This window comes from Zalophus californianus, chromosome 9 (genome assembly GCF_009762305.2).
Source record: "Zalophus californianus isolate mZalCal1 chromosome 9, mZalCal1.pri.v2, whole genome shotgun sequence".
In the NCBI taxonomy this organism is placed as follows: domain Eukaryota; kingdom Metazoa; phylum Chordata; class Mammalia; order Carnivora; family Otariidae; genus Zalophus; species Zalophus californianus.
This window is the reverse complement of record NC_045603.1, coordinates 74542487-74559561: the sequence shown is the minus strand read 5'-3', so window position 1 is coordinate 74559561 and position 17075 is coordinate 74542487.

The following is a 17075-nucleotide window of genomic DNA, read 5'->3' as shown; positions in this document are numbered from 1 at the left end:
TTATGTAAATATGTAAAATTTTAACTCAATAGTTCAGCAAATATTTGTTGAGCACCTGCTCTGAGTCAATCTTTATTTTATGTACTTGGACTATATCATCTAAAAAAGTGACAAAGACTTTTTCCTTCATAGAGGTTCTACTCTATTATGGGAATGGGGGTAGAAAATGAAGACAATAAAATGTACTGTATGCTAGAAATTAGTATATGCTATGGGGAAAGAAAAACTAAAGCAAGATGAGAGGTATTGGGAATGAGTGAGAGCGGTGGGCTAGTGGGAGGTGAGGTACTCTTCAATAGGATCATAGTATACCTTATTGGGAAAATGACATTTGAGGAAGATGTAAGGAGTTAGTTATGTGCCTATCTGGGGGAAGAACATTCCAGGCAGAGCAAACAGTGCAAAAGCTGTGTAGTGGGTGTTTGCTTGAATATTTGAGAAACAGCAAAGAGGTCACTGGGTTGGAGTAGGATAAACAAGAGGATATTGGTCATCTAAGGTGAAGTGAGGGTCAAGTAATGTCAGAGAGGTGAAGGGACAGATGATATAATCCTTAGTAGGCCATATATAGGGAGGCACTGGAGAGTTTTGAGTGAAATACAAACATGATATGAGTGCTGTAATCTAACCTACAAAGTAAAAAGACCTCTGCTATGCTCTGACTTGACTTAGTAGGGTTAGGCATATAAACAAGAAATACTATTAGGAGACCTATGGTAATCATTCACTGGATCAGAGCAGGGTAGTAACAATAGACATTATGGGAAATAATCCAATTCTAAATACACTTTAAAGAGAAAAAACCCAGGATATTCTAGCCAACTGGATGTAGGTCTTAAGGAAAAGAGGACTCAACATTTTTGTCCTAAACAAATGGAAGAACAGAGTGGCCATCAATTAGGGATGTAGGATGCTTGAGAGGCCAGGCTGGGGCAGGGGAGCAGGGAGTGGGGAAGCATCAGGAGTTCAATTTTGATTTTGCTGAGTTTGAGTTATATTTGACATCCAAGTGGAGATTCTAGTGGGCAGTTCAGTAAACAAATCTCAAGTGTTGGGGAGAGTTCTGGACAGGAGATTTAAGTAAATGTCATTTAAACCCATAAGATTGAATGAAGTTCCCCAGAGAGTGGCCACAGAGAAGAGAAAAAAAAAAGAAATCAGGGGCACTTGGGTGGCACAATTAGTTTAGTGTCTGAGTCTTGGTTTGGGTTCAGGTCATGATCTCAGGGTCATGAGATTGAGCCCTGCATTGGGCTCCACACTCAGCACCGAGTCTGCTTAAGACTCTCTCTCCCTCTGCCTCACCTACCCCCACACTCTCTCTTTCTCAAATAAACAAATGAGTCTTTAAAAAAACATCAAAGACAGAGCTCTGGCCTACTCCAGTATTATAAAGTCAGGGAGAAAAGGATGAACCAGGAAAGGAAATTGTCAAGGAACAATATGTGAAGTAGGAGGCAAACCAAGTGAGTGGTAATACTGATTAAGTGGTATAATGATTCATTAGAGTAAAATGAGCGTTCAGATAAGGGAGGTGTTTTTTAATGGATCCCATTTGGAACTGTGAAAATTTTTGTAGTTCCTGTTTTTTATATGTCAGCTTATACCAGCCACGTTCATTTTTGCCATCACTAATGGGCCCTCCCTGCAAAGGATCCACACAAAGAACATCTGCTCCCTCTCTGCCAAAGAATGTCAGGAGGCAGACCTAGTTATATTGGGCTCCATTTCTTCCTGTCACACTCCTAGAAGCCTGTGGATTAACACTGGAAACTCCTTCTCCTTGTGTCCGTAGAACACTAAGCTTTGTAAAGATTTTGATTAATTTTAATCTGATGGCCTTAGGGTGCTTTTATACTATGGTCTTGAAAATGTTCAGAAACTTTGAAACAACCATGATCACATTTATAATTTATTTTTGACACTTTTGAGGTTTTTCAATTCAATATTTTTTTCCACAAGGCAGGGCAAACTTTGTAATGATGATTAACAAGAACTCCATGGCACTTACATGGACCTGGCAAAGGGCAGAACACACCTCTTTTCTCAAAGCACAATAAGCTAAACAGATGAAAGTTCAAGAGCTCACAAATTTGTAACCAAGTGGATTTATTCCTCTTGATTTATTGAAAAGGGCAGGAAATACACCTAGACATGTACATAAGCCTTACCTTTTCCACTTTGCAATAAAGAATGAGGTGGCATGTAGCCAAGAGACCCAGGTGTCTTTGAACTGCAGTCTCTTTCTGCTTCTCATTTCCCTTGTTCTCTTTGAGGGATCTGATCATGTACAATGATCTCATTCTTACAAAGTGTGTGGGGGTGTATTTCCCACCCATTTTCTCCTAAGAGGAATCCAAGTTGTAAACTAAAAACAAATATGTAATTCATCTTGGATGAATACATAAACATTCATCTTGGATAAGTGACTGTTTTTAGTAATCTAACGCTTTATTATCCAGAGAAATTGAGGGTAATTGTGCTACATATAAAACTACCTGAGGAATATATGTAAATATACCTCCTGATTATAATTAACCCTTATTTAATATTTATATGGAACTCTCATAAGCAATCTTATAAACTGACAAGTTATTGTTCAGTGAATATGACAAATAGCAAGTCTTATGTATAACATATACAATTGACAAATGATTAGTATCAAAATATATTAAAAATATGTACAATCAATGAGAACTACAACTGAAACATACTTATTGACCCTCTTACCCAGCTAAATCAATGATAATAGCCTGCTAGTTCTTTGTGCATTCAAAAGTAATTTTGTCAACAATTTCCATCCCATTCTCTGACTTCTGTTATCAGCTATAATTTCAATCAAGAAAGACTAAAGATATTTACAGTTATTTCCACAAGCGTAACTACCATATTTTTGGCTAGTACAATTAGAAATTGTGGAGAAATAATAGGTTTACAGTGGAAAAATCATGAGGTCAGTCTTAGACATGTTAAATTTGATTTATCATTAAGATATTCAGTCTGGAAGGTGAAGTCAGTTGTTGACTTAACAGATTTATGGCTTAGAGAAGAAGACAGATACATTTGAACATGATTTTTGTATCAGTGATAATTGAATCCATTAAACTTAATAAAATCCTTTTAGGAACAGTGAGGAATGAGAAGAAAAGAAAACCAAGGACCAAACCTTGAGGAATTAAAACAATTTAATGATCAGGGAGAGGAAAATGAACCTGCTAAAGAGACAAAGAATGAGAGGTCAGGGATGTAGAAGAATTAGGCATTTTATATTATTGGGTACCTCCTATGTGCCAGTCACTTAATGAGGTGAAAAGATAAAACAATGACTCCAAACTGACAAAACCTCTCTCAGGAAGTTTACAACCTAGTGGAGTAGGCAGATATTAACTAAACTGAATACTAATGAGTAAACAGTTAGAAACTGAGGCACATGCTCTAAAGAGATAGACATAGTCTTATATTAAAGGAAGTTGCTCTAGCCTGTAGGGTCAGGGAAAGCTTCCATGCTGAATTAATTCTTGAGCTGAGATTGAAGAATGAATAGAGGACAAGTAGGTGGAGGTGAAGGGTGGGCAGAACAGAACTTCAGGAAATAGAAATTGTGTAGGTAAAGACCCTTGGGACAAGAAGTAACATGGGGATATTTGAAGGATTTGAAAGGCCAGTATGGCAGAGGGCAGAAAGCAAGTGGAAAATAGGGCAAGATCAGCCTTCAGAGATAGTCATGGGTCAGATCAGCAGGGCTTAATAGGCTCTACTAAGGATTTTGATCGTTATTCTAAGAGCAATGGGAAATATGTATGTTCTTTAAACAGGAAGCTTTTTGCAAAAAAACCAAAAAACAAAAAACAAAAAAACCCTGAAAGTAGAGACCTAGGATTGTAGGAAGAAATGCATATATAAATGGGCATGTGTAAGGTAAAGAAACTGGGAGAAGATAGTGTAAGACAGATGAGAGCAATCAACAGCATCAAATGAAAGAGTCCTGAAAAATATCTGTGGATTTGGAGACAAGAGGTTATTGCTGTCCTTCACAAATCTATGTCAGTGCTATAATAGAAGAGGATAGAAAAGTGAGTGGGAGTGGGGGGTAAATATTACTGGTTACTGCCTAGACTTTAGGTAAAGAAGACTTCCTAGTTACTGAATCAATATAGACCAATAAAACCTAGACATTACCTCCCTAAAGAATCTATGATCTCAAAAGCATTAATGAAGAAATGGGAATATATTGATAATTCTATGGGATTGCTGAAGGGCAGGATTTTCATCTCATTTTGCACAGCAAGCAACTAGAAATCCTCCTTAGATCTTTTGCCAGTCCCTCTGCAGGCTCCCTGTTTCCAGGATCTTTGTTAGATTTTCTGAATTTCCCTCAGATTCTTAAGTTTACTTGTATACAGATGATTCTTCTGTTTCCTGCCACACAAGGACTCAAACAGTTGGGATTCTCTAAAGTTCTTTCTTACTTGTTACTTGAGTTAGTAACTTGAGTTACTTTCAGGGGGGTACAGAAGCCACTCTATTTTCCTATAGGAAGCTCTCTGATTCTCCCTAAATTTCTTCTACCTAAGCACACTACCCAGACATTTCTACTCTGGGGCCTTGAAACCTCCTTTAAATTTTCTCAGGGAGTAAGGAATAGAAATCTCTGCCTCCAACTCCACAAGTTTCCCAAGAATTTCTGTTGTTTACCTACACTTGATAGGACTTGATAAGATCTCCATTTCAGAGGATACAAATATCTTCTCCATTAGTCCCAAGCTGATATTTCTAGGTCAGATTCTAGATATCTCTAGGTCCCAAATTCATGTTTTGTTTGGCCTTCAGAGTGCTTTCCCAAAAGTTGAATAAGTGACAACATTAACAAATAAGTTTTCAGATAAACATTCAAAATTTTTGCTTCTTTTGCAATATCCAAAGTTTTGGGATCAAGAGGTCTTTGTTCCCACATGGTAATAATTGCCCAAACACAAGCAGTTGCTGTTGTTGTTTTGATGGGTTGACATTGTCCAGTTATTCATCCTTGCTTCCACTTTCTATTGGCTCCCGCTGCTGATGCCAGTTGCCATCACTTATCTTTTTTCTGCTGTTTTTTCCCTTACAGCTGGTCTGTTTCACTCATTTATCTTAACTGCCAGAACTGTGTAGACATTTGAGATTGTGATCCCATTTTACTCCTGTGTTTAATTTTGACTAGTAGATTAACTGTTATTTATAAGGCATTCTCCATAATAGTCATGTATGTCTTTCTGTTTGTCTCATAAATGCTGATTAGATTATTTCCTCCTCTCTGCTTTCTGTTATGAAATCTATTTTCTAAGCCAATAATTATTGGCCATAATAAATTGCTGAATTAGAAGAAGAGTCAAGGGGGAAGAGGAACTAAGAGGGAAAGTCATGGCATAAGATATCAATACTGTTATAAGATCTTCATTTTCTTCTTACTTGCATCAATTAGGTTATAATCAGGAGACAGAAATTACACCAGTTATTTTTACAGAGAGAATTTAATATTAAAAACTGTTAATCAAGTATTATAAAATTATAAAGGCTAAGAATGTACCCTAAAATATCATAAACTTAGCAGCTATAGGAAGTAGTTAATTGTTCATATGCTGGGGGGAAGAGAGGTTGAAATGATCTGGAATTATTCATACTAGAGGTGTAAAAGAAAGTCTCTGAAACCCAAACCTCTGAGGAGGAGGGACTCCTCAGCTGGTGCTGGTGTCTCTGAGCTCAGTCCTAGGAGAGGTCCCCTAGGACTGGGAACAGACCTTGGAGGAGGGGCTGCCAGGTCTCTGTACTGATGTTTCCAATTAGGGAGGGGTAAATTTGGTTACAAGTTTTGGACAATCTGCATACTAAATAACAGCAGTTGCCAATGGAACAAACATACTGCCAAATGAAAAAGAAGAATTTCTAGGATGGTACAATAACAGAAAGCCAAGCAGAAAAAGGAAAGGTCAGTGTCTGGTCCCTTCTCTGGCCTTCCAGTCTTCCTGTGACTCCTTTGTGAGGGCCTGACATGGAGCCAGCTGGCAAAAGAGAAACGTGACTTGCAGAGAGCTAACAAGAAAATTAGACTATAAAAGGATGGGCTTGGTTTGGTAAGACAGTATCTTAATAACTAATATACTAGTAAATCTTTTGTTTTTGAAAACAACAGCAGCAGCAACCAGTAATGACAAAACCATAATTGTTATCTCCGCCCTCCCCCTCAACTGTAAGAGTCCTAGATCTCAGCCAAAATTGTAAAATTCATGACAGAAAAGCACGTGGCTAAGTAAATAGTTTATTTCCTAGGCTCCCAAAGGCCAAATATGTAAATGAATTAGGGTAAACACTAAATAGCTAAAATAAATAACCCTCCAAAATATAGTAGCTTAAAAATGACAGAAATTCTCTTTCTCTCCTGTAATAGTCATAAGTTGGAAATTTCAGGTTTTCTTGGGTTAGGAGGTTGCTCTGCTCCCAATGGCCATTCAGAGATTCAAGTGCCTTTCTCCTTAATGTGTACAATCCTTTGTATTCTCTTACTTTCCTGATTAAAGCTGAGTTGTGGGCTCATCATACTCAAGGTCAGGGGAAAGGGATATAGAAAGGAATTATAGGAAACAATTTCCTAATTAGCTGGTGAAGAGGTTTTACACATGCCATTCAACTCACACTTAGTTACATGACTAGAAAGAACAAAGGGAAGCTGGGAATGTAACCTGGCCAGCTAAATAAATATCCGTGAAGGAGGAAAAGGATTTGGTGTCCAACTTGTAATTTGACAAGTAAATGTGGATAATAGGTAAGTGTCCATTTCCCACAAAAAGACTGCCCATTCGTACTTTCCTTCTGTCTTTTTCCCTGGACCTCAGGGTCAGAGAAATAAGATGAACTTCTGGTAGACCCTGAATAAAAGTATAGTTGCATTTGTGTTTGAATGAGTGTCTTCGTTTAAAGGCAGCAAATGATGTTGGCACTTTCCCATCTTAAACTCTTGCCATAACTTCTTTCTCTATATAATTACGGTGTAGCCTTTGCACCTATTAGCAAAGAGGGAAATGGATGTAAATAAGATCTTTACTTTTATGGTATTATGACAATCATAGTTTTATTTTTGGGCCCCTTTCTGGTTGCCAAAAACATACCAAACCACTTTTAATTTCTACATGACTGGCTGTAAGTTCTTTTTGCAGATACAGTCTAATATGTAATCCTCAACTTCCTCATTTCATGATAAGCAAAGCCAACCTAAGACCATTTCGTACCTTTAAACTCTGTTAGGCTAAATTAGAACATTACTATGCCAGGGTTGGCAGGGCTTTTTCCTGTCTCACTCTAGAAAATAGCCTCCACCTCCAAGCTCAAAAGTGCTCAGGCCGCCACATTTTTCACAGATAAGAGTTGGGTCCATTTGATGATTGTCAAGGTTTTTCTCTTCCTTGGACATTAGAGCTAATACAAGAACTATTATAATTACTTACTCCTTTTTAAGTATAAGGCCTTTTTTTTTTCCTTCAGAAATTTAAAATCCAAGACAGAGACCTTAAAAATCACCTTCATGTTGTTCCCTTTTTAGCTCTTCTCCTGGAAATTAGAATTCAAATCTAGCCCTCAAGCTCTAATAAGGCCATTTGCTTGAGTGAATGAGGAGTATTCTGTACTACCCTTTTAAAGTCAGTCTCATCTCAGTCTACTGATATCTCCAAAATCATCAGTAACTTTTAAAGCTTCTTGTTATCTCTGTACAAAATCAGGCCAGTAACACAGATATGCAAGACATAGGACTTTCCCTTTATATAAACCTTCCTTTCTATTGTGAGCTTCATTCTTCTCATTATTGTAGCCTCAGGATGCAGTCCAATGTCTGATGCAGAATATGTGTTCTATAAATATTTATTAAACTAATGAATGCTAAGAATGGCCATACCTGAAATACTAGTCATCAAAATTGATTTAAATAAGGTAGCTACAACTTTCCCTATAATTTTAATAGGCAAAAGGTAATGGTAGTTGGGGAAAATTTAGAACAGTAGTGTCCTTCTCTGAAATGTCACTGGAGGATTAAATGATCCCAATGGACCTTACCTGTAGCTAATAGATCTGTATTGGGAAGGAATTCTGAATTTGTTTTACATGTGTTTTTCTTGGCTTGAAAGTGCAAAAACTACTGTGAATTGATATTTTATTTTATTATTTTATTTTTTTAAAGATTTTATCTATTTATTTGAGAGAGAGAAAGCACAAGTGGGGCGGGGGGACCTGGGGGACAGAGGGAGAGAGAGAAGCAGACTCCCCGCTGAGCAGGGAGCCCTATTTGGGGCTTGATCCCAGTACCCTGAGATCATGACCTGAACTGAAGGCAGATACTTAACTGACTGAGCCACTCTGGTGCCCTGTGAATTTGATATTTTAAAAAGATTCCCTTCCTTCCTCCTTTAATTTTGTTTTACATAAATGACAGAAACATACCAACAAGGAACAAATTGCAATACCCTGAGGATATTTGTTGGTATAAAGATACTGTGTTTGCATTTATGAAAACACAGCCACAATCTTCAACAGACTTTGCAATAACAGTATTTACATAACTAAATACAGCAGGGACCTCATTAAATGGCATAAGAGGGATTCAGAGCTGAATGTCTGTGTTTGCCATTTCCCTAACCAGGAATTAGTGAAACCCCAGTTACATGATGATAAAGTATTATTTGCCAGCTCTAGTAAGCTTTCATGACTAAAGAGACCACCATTCTCTCCCTTCCCCACCAGGAATTTAAAAAGGAAAAGGGTAGAAGGAAAGAAGGAGAAGAAATGTAAAACTTGGTACCTTACTTTATATTTTCTTTGTAATTTGAATGATTGAAAGTTTCATTGTTGTTTCTGTTTTTATTACTGTTTATAATGAAGGAAGAATAGGACATTTCAGACTTTATAAATTAAAGTTTGTAAAAAATCTCTCAACTTTTTCCATAAATTAATTTCTTTTCAAAAGCCCTGTTTCACTAGGTACAGAAAACTTAATCTCAGACAAATCAGGACTTTCTTGGCAGTTTCCCAGGACTGTGTCTGGGTTTAGGCAGCAGCTTCAGGAGTAGCAGACCAGTGAGCGCTGGTGGTGGACTATCTGTTCCCTAGGGTATATGTCTACAGAGCATCCAGTGATGTTTCTTCATTCCCACTGGTTCTCATTCATCAGTCCATGAAAGTTGCTGCTGGATTGCCTTTCATTCCCACTGGCTGCATAATCTCCTTCCTCTTGAAGCTTACATGCTCATTTGGGAAATAAGAGAACCTAAATAATAACACAAATAGTTGTAAAATTTATAATGGTTTTAAATAAAGTGAAGAAAAAATACAGGCTGCTGTGGAAAAAAAAATACCAAGGCCTAGACCAATTTAGAGGAGAAAGGAATGCTTTCTTAAGAAAATGATACTGAATTGAGGTCTGAGAATGAGTAGGAATTAAAATTAATAATATGGAAGGGAGATCAGTCATTGGAAAAAAGAATTATGGGAGAAGGAGTAGCATATTTAAAGGTCTGTGAAAGACCAATTTAAGAAATAAGGGAACTTCAGTGTGGCTTGAGCATACTAAAAGCAGAATATTAGGGGCGCTTGGGTGGCTCAGTGGGTTAAGCATCCGGCTATTGATTTTGGTTCAGGTTGTGAGATCGAGCCCTGAGTTAGCGGGGAGTCTTCTTGAGATTCTTCCTCTCCCCCTGCCTCTCCCCCACCCCTCTCTTTCTCTAAAAATAAATGAATAAATCTTTAAAAAAATAAAAGTCAAATGTTAGAAGCAGAGTCTTAGCGAGGTTTTGTAGGCCATGGCAAGTTGTTTTTTATCCAAAAATCAACAGAGGCTGAACTGTTTTAACACAATGGTGAATATGGGGCTGCAACACATTAGATTTTGTTTTTGAAAATATTGCTCTAAGGTGTGGAGAACAGATTGGAGATAATATATCTGAGAAAAGAGGGATGGTCATAATAGAAGCATGGATAACATGAGGTCATGTTATGAAATGAAGAGAGATGGCAGATATTGCCAAAGTCAGTTTGATGACTTGGTGATATTAATTATCAACAAGGTAGGTTGGTGGAGGTTGAAGGACAGACTAGAGTAAAAAATGACTCCCAGCTTACTGGCTTCTAGAACAGAGTGGATGGAACTGCTTATCATTTGATAGGATTGGGTTTAAGGATTATACCGATTATACCATGTATTTGGCTCATGTTGGGTGTGAGTTGACATTGAGACAGCCAAGTATGTGTGTTAAGATTAAAAGTAGAATGACAAAAGAGGTATAGCATGCTAACACTAACCAAAACGAAACTATTATGTCTATATTAAAATCAGACAAAGTAGATTTCAGAGCAAAGGATATTCCCAGGACTGTAAAACATCATTTCATAATGATAAAGGAGCCCATTCATTAAGAAAACATGTCAGTATTAAATGTTTGTGCACCTGAAGCCAGAGCTTTATAACACATGAAACAACAACAGAACTGTAGGAGAGACAGAGCCTCAATATTTGACAAAATAAGTAGACAAAAAACATCAGTAAGAATATTGAAGCCATAAGGAACATAGCAACCAAATTGACTAGCTAACATTTATAAAACCCTTCACTTGACAACAGCAGCGTGAACATTCTTTTTCTGAAGTTTGCATAGAACATTTACCAATATAGACCGTATGTGAGGCATAAAACCAGGTTCAATAAATTTAAATGGATTCAAGTCATATAATGTATGCTGTCTTATCACAGTGAAATTAAATTTGAAATCAATAACAGAAAGGTATCTAGAAAAGCCCCAAGTGTTGAAAATTAAATAATACACTTCTAAATAACCCATAGATCAAAGAATAAATCTAAAAGGAAATCTAAAAATAATTTGAACTGAATAAAAATGAAAACCAAAATATTAAGTATTGTGGGATGCAGCTAAAAAATATTTAGAGGATGAATGGATAAACAAGTTGTGAAATATCCATAAACTGAAATGTGATTCAGAAATAAATAGAATGAACTATCGGTATGCACATGTGTAGATCTCAAAATAATTGTGCTGAATAAAACAAGCCAGACAAAAATGAGTATAAATTCTATGATTCTACTCATATAAATTTCTAGAAAAGACAAAAGGTGAATCTGCTGACAGAAAGCACGTCAGTGGTTTCCATGTGAGAAGGGATAGGGGCAGGAATGGACAGAAAGCAGGGATTACATAGGAGACTTTTCTGGGGAGAATGTGAAGGACATCTCTATTATCTTGATTATGTTGATGGTTTCATGAATATACATATATGTCAAAACTTAACAGTTTGTACATTTTAAATGCTTGTAGTTTATTGTATATCAGTTATATCTTTAATGAACCTCTTAAAATAAATAATGATATAAACAATGATAGTAATGGAATAAAATGGCATGGCCTATTTTACATAACTCCTGAGAGAGAAGACCCTGCACAAGTCTTCTGACAGAGCAAATCCCACCTGAGTAATCCTTTTTGTCCTATGTTGTGAAAATAAGTTTCTTAATGAGACAAATTAGCAATTCAAATATAGGTTAGTCTGCTATGGTGTATCATACATTCTATTCCTCAAAGCTCTGTTTCTGAATATAAAATCTTCCAGCTATGATGTAATTTTTATTTTCACTGAGCTTAGCATTTCTCCATTCATAACATTTTATTTTGACATCTGAAAATATGATTATCCTCATCAGTAAAACCATAAACTATTGAAATAAACTTGATGCTCAGGATTGTCTCCTAGCAGATGGTGGCAGATACTGACCATTGTGAAGCTAGCAAATAGTTCCTAGATTTTAAGGGCCACTGTTAGACTTGTTTATTGGCATCAGACACCAAACTTATTTTGATCAGCGCTATATATCTAGTCCATAGTTCAGCATCTGGCACAGGATGAATGCTTTTGAAGAGTGGAATGAAGGAAGGAAGGAAGGAAGAAAGGAAGGAAGGAAAGATGGATCACAAGTGGAGATGGCAAAGCATAGAATTGAAATATCCTTTTTATTGATAGGAAAAAGAATAACAGCAAGAGCAACAACAAAATGCCTTTTATCCCTAACCTCATAGCACAAGAATCTTACTCAAGACAAAGTAATTTGATTTGTTTTTCCAAGGGTGTCTCAGGGTCACATATTGACTTTGGACCTCATACTTAATATAGCTAATAATGTGGCCTGTCTCTGATATTTTCTGGGGGAGTCTGTCTCTCAGTGAAAATGTTGACGCCATAATATCTAAAGGTGATAACATTAGTTAGTAGTTCAGAATAATTCCAATCATTTCCCACCACATTAAGGATGAACTTCAAGTACCTTATCATGGTCTTCCTATGAGGCCCTATATATGCTTGTCCTGAAAATCTACAAACCTTAATTCCTACCTCTCTTTCACTTTATCTGCTGTTATATATCCACACATGCCTTTTTATCATTCACAGAACATGCCAGGTACATTCCAATCATGAGGAAAATAGCAATTGTATTTACTTTGATTAAAATGTTCCTCATTTGATGTTTTTATGAAATTCTTTGATATCAAATACCAAATATCATTTGATATTTTTATGGGATTCTTTGATTCTTTGATTTTTATGGGATTCTTTGATTCTTTGATTTTTATGGGATTCTTTGAAATATTCCTCATTTGATATTTTTATGGGATTCTTTAAATATATATATATATATATATAAATATTCATTCAGTTCAGCTTTCCCTTTCTATACATTTAAAGCCAAAATGAGACAGTTGCCATACCTTAGAATCTGTGGTAACTTAAAATGTTCCTGGACTATTTTATTTCCCAGCTATTTGTGAGGACATAAATGCCAACTAACTTAGCCATCATCCATTCTCCTTCCCCTTCTTCTTCTCCTTCCTGTTGTTGTTGTTCTTCTTCTTTCTTCATTTTTGCTGTACTTTTCATCCCCATAACTTATTTATTTTATAACTAGAAGTTTGTACTTCTTAATTTCCATTCCACTTTGAATATAAAAGAAATTAAAACCAAACAGAAAAGCTTCTCATCTAATAGTGTATTATGGGGAAAGTTGAGTTTCATTTTGTGAGGTTTGTGTTATGAAGTAATTAACATTTAACTTAAATCATACTCACATACATTATTTTCACTTTTCTCTCAATTTTACATTTATTATTGCTCATATATGGTTTCATCCTGACTCAATTTTTTATTTGTTTTGGTTTTGATAAAAATCCATTCTATGTTTTATGATAATGTAAGTGGACTTTATTTTGGAAGTAGCATGGGCATTGAGATGTTCATTAGTTTTTAAAATGGGTATCTTTAAAGATATATATGTCTTTATAGTTCTTCTTCCTTTTGTCTTCTTTTCCTTTTCCTTCTCGTTGTCCTTTTTAAAAAGTCCTTAACATGCTTTACCTGCTATAGTTTATATCTCAGTAATTGATTTGCACTGAAATAGAGGCATTTCTTAACCCCATTTCTTGCTCTTAATCAGTTTGCCTGTTCAAATAACAAAAATTTTGAAGTAGTGTTTCCATTTTTACATGTGAACTTTATTCTGTCCTGTAGAAGAAAGTCAACTATATGTCAGAGCATAACAGGAAGGACACTAGAAAAACTAAAAGCTGGTAAAATATGTTTAATCTCATAACAACTAGGCTCTTAATCAAAGAAACAGTGTTTATTACAGATAGCAAAATACTGTAAAAACTGTCTATACATCTATTTCCACAAAATCTCCATAGCAGCTACTTACATAACTCTCATCTTTCTCCCCATTATTCTCTTTAAAATGCCTGAAATATTTTCCTTCACTCTGCCTGTGCCCACTGAACCCTTGAATTCAATAGGGAAAAGAGTTTTGCCTTCCTTGTTTAATCTTTCAGAAAAACTCAATAAAAGCTCATGTTCTGTAGGTGTCAAGAATCAAAGAACTCTTCCTCCTTAGAAAGCATGCCTTAATATATTTGTCCTTCTCTCTGTCTTATATGACTTCAGTGTTGCTCTGCCTCCCATCTTCTGCTCCATTTTCTGCAATCTTAACCTTCTTGCCCATAGACATCTTCCATCATATCAGATTCATTCACATTTAGAGTACAGTAAGCCAGACTTTTATACATTATACATCACAAAGTAAATCTCAAGACCAAAGCAATATGCAGTCACTGATGAATGAATGGTAAGAGGGAGACTGAGAGGAATGGCCCTTTCAGGGTGGTCCTTATAACATGTGACATGTCCTAGAGGCAGTCTTCCAACCTCCCACTCTACCTGCTTTTAAGAAAAGCTTTGCAGGGTGCCTGGGTGGCTCAGTTGGTTAAGCGACTGCCTTCGGCTTAGGTCATGATCCTGGAGTCCCAGGATCAAGTCCCGCATTGGGCTCCTTGCTCAGCAGGGAGTCTGCTTCTCCCTCTGACCCTACCCCCTCTCATGTGCTCTCTCTCTCTCTCTCTCATTCTCTCTCTCAAATAAATAAATAAAATCTTAAAAAAAAAGAAAAGCTTTGCAATCTAGTGAATCAACAAAGGCCTTCAAATCTTCAGAAATAAAATTCTCACAGGGTAAATATGCAAAGTGAAAAAGGTGCACCTTCACCAGTTGCATTATTATGTGATTATAATTAAAATTACAAAATTTGATTACTTAAAATATCAGTTTCAAGCATAAACAAAGTTGAAGTCCTTTGGAATTAACGTATATCAAGAATCTTCTTCGGTTGTTTTCAAGCTTCAAAAGAGTTTGTAGAGCAAACTGACATAAAATCTAAACATTTGTTTGACTCACTTCCTCTGTATTGTATTTTACTTGGAGATACTTTAGCTTCTGTATGGTTGTTCTAACTTATACTATGAGATTATGAATTGACAGTGACTGTGAAGTGGGTCCTGCTTTGTGAACTGTATCACCCAAGACAAAATCCCCTAGTATTAATACCACAAATAAGTGATGTTTTGATTAGCATAAAGATGAACTACCATATTTATTTATATTCTGTTTTAGGGGAATATTTTTAAAAATTTCTTATAAATAAAAGATTCAACAAATTTGGAAACAAGGCAAAATAGAAGCTTCTGAAAGCTCATGCTCTTTGGACTTCTTTGGACTTCTTTCCCAGTCATTGGACAACCAGAGGCACAGCTGCAGTCAAGGTCATTATTTGAGTTAGCTGAGTACAAGCTTATAGCAGTGAGAAGTGGGAAAAAAAAAGAGGTGAAGGGAGATAGTTCCTCCCACATATGTCAGCAAGTGTTATCTAGTGAGTAACATCATTAATATACAAGGCAAGAATTAGAGCAATAGCTAATACAATACAAAGCACTTGCACATCTTTTGGGAGATAACTAGAATTTTATAAGCAAGAGTCCTCTCCACAGCATTTTAAGAAACCACAAATGGTTATTACTGAACCCACAAATTTACCATATTTATTTTCTACAAGTGATCTCAACAGTAGATATCTTTTTTCAAGGGGTATGCCTGTTAGGTTCAACATTGAACAAAATGTTCCTACTACAATAGTAAACCTGGGCGTCATTTAACCTATTTTCTTGCCATTTTGTAGACGAGAAAACTGAGGCCTGAAAAAGCAATTCACACACTCCATTGATGTCAAAGTCAGAACTCAAATTCAAGGCAGACTTTCAAGCCAATGAGTTTTAGCTTTGCATACTTTGACTACAGAACAGGGATAATGCAGCAAGCTCAAGGTAACAAGCAGGAGGAAGTCCTGGGTAGAGAGCTATTTTGATTAGAAATTCTGATTGCTGCTGCAGTTTGAATTATGAAGTACCCCACATGCATTTCTCAGAGCCAAAGGCTAATCAGAACAAACAGTAAATGCTGCAACCTCAGGTGACAGAGAGACACAGAGTTGTAGCTCAGGGGGATGCTTCCCCAACACCAGAATTATCCCTCTGCTGAAAATCAACCACATGGGCTTTTTGCTGGCTTTGTGAAACAGCAGGGAGGAAAGTTTTTCACTTCAAATGGTGTCGGAGTAAAAGTAGAAGAGTTGCTTCTTTACGAAGTAGAGACTGGGATTTTGCGATCTTCAGGACAATGGTCCAGTGGAATTTTTCAGGGTCAGAGCTGGTATGAGGTGAACTTCTAGGGGAAAATGGAGAGGAAGATCTGTCTGTATCAATTCTCTGCTGCCTGAAGCACGACCCAGACCTCTGTTCCCTTCACAGGATCATGTAGGGAATGCTCTACTACCTACTTTGAACCAGAATTACAGATCCCAGATGGTTCCAATAATGGTATGTTGGACTCAAAGAACTAAGGGTCTTTGAGGCCGTATTTCTTACATGTCACTAGACTCCCTATCTCTAGTTTTGCCCCACATCCCAATTAAAAATATTCTCCTCATTGTTCCCAAGTGAACCTTCTAAGGAAAAAAAAAGATGATTATATTCTTTAGCTATTTACCAACCCTTTAATGATGCTTCATCAATCATTAGATAAATTAGAGGCCTTCAGGAATCATCTGATAACTTTTCAACTCTTGCTACCCTACCACTCTATCTGTACTTAGCACTAGTTTTCTTACCTCTAGTCCTTTGCAAATGCTGCCCCATTTTCTAAACTGTACCTTTATCTTCCCTAAGCTCTACAAAAATTTATGCCTTTTAAAATATTGGCTCAACTATGCTTTTCTACATGCAGCCTTCTCATTCTCCTCCAGGTTGGTTTGCTTTGTTTATTAAGTTTTGTGGGTACAGTGCCAAAGACATAGAGGTTTCCAAAGGCCTACTAAAAGCATAGTGGGCTGTGGTTACATTTTTAACGTATTTGATTGGATTTGAATTGGGGCTTCTAAAAATGGAGAGTACCCAGGGCCTATAAAAGCCTTAAAATGGTCTTGCTAAAGTTAGGGCTAGGTGAAGCCTTTTCTCATATTCACAACAGTTTGGAAATACTTTTATTAAAGCTGTTCCAGTTATTTTATACATTTGCACAGTTATCTCTGAACTGCACTGTTACATTTTTTTTTTTCCAGAGAGAAACTATATTCCTAGTCTCTGGCCCATTATAGATTTTCCGTAATCATAAATTTT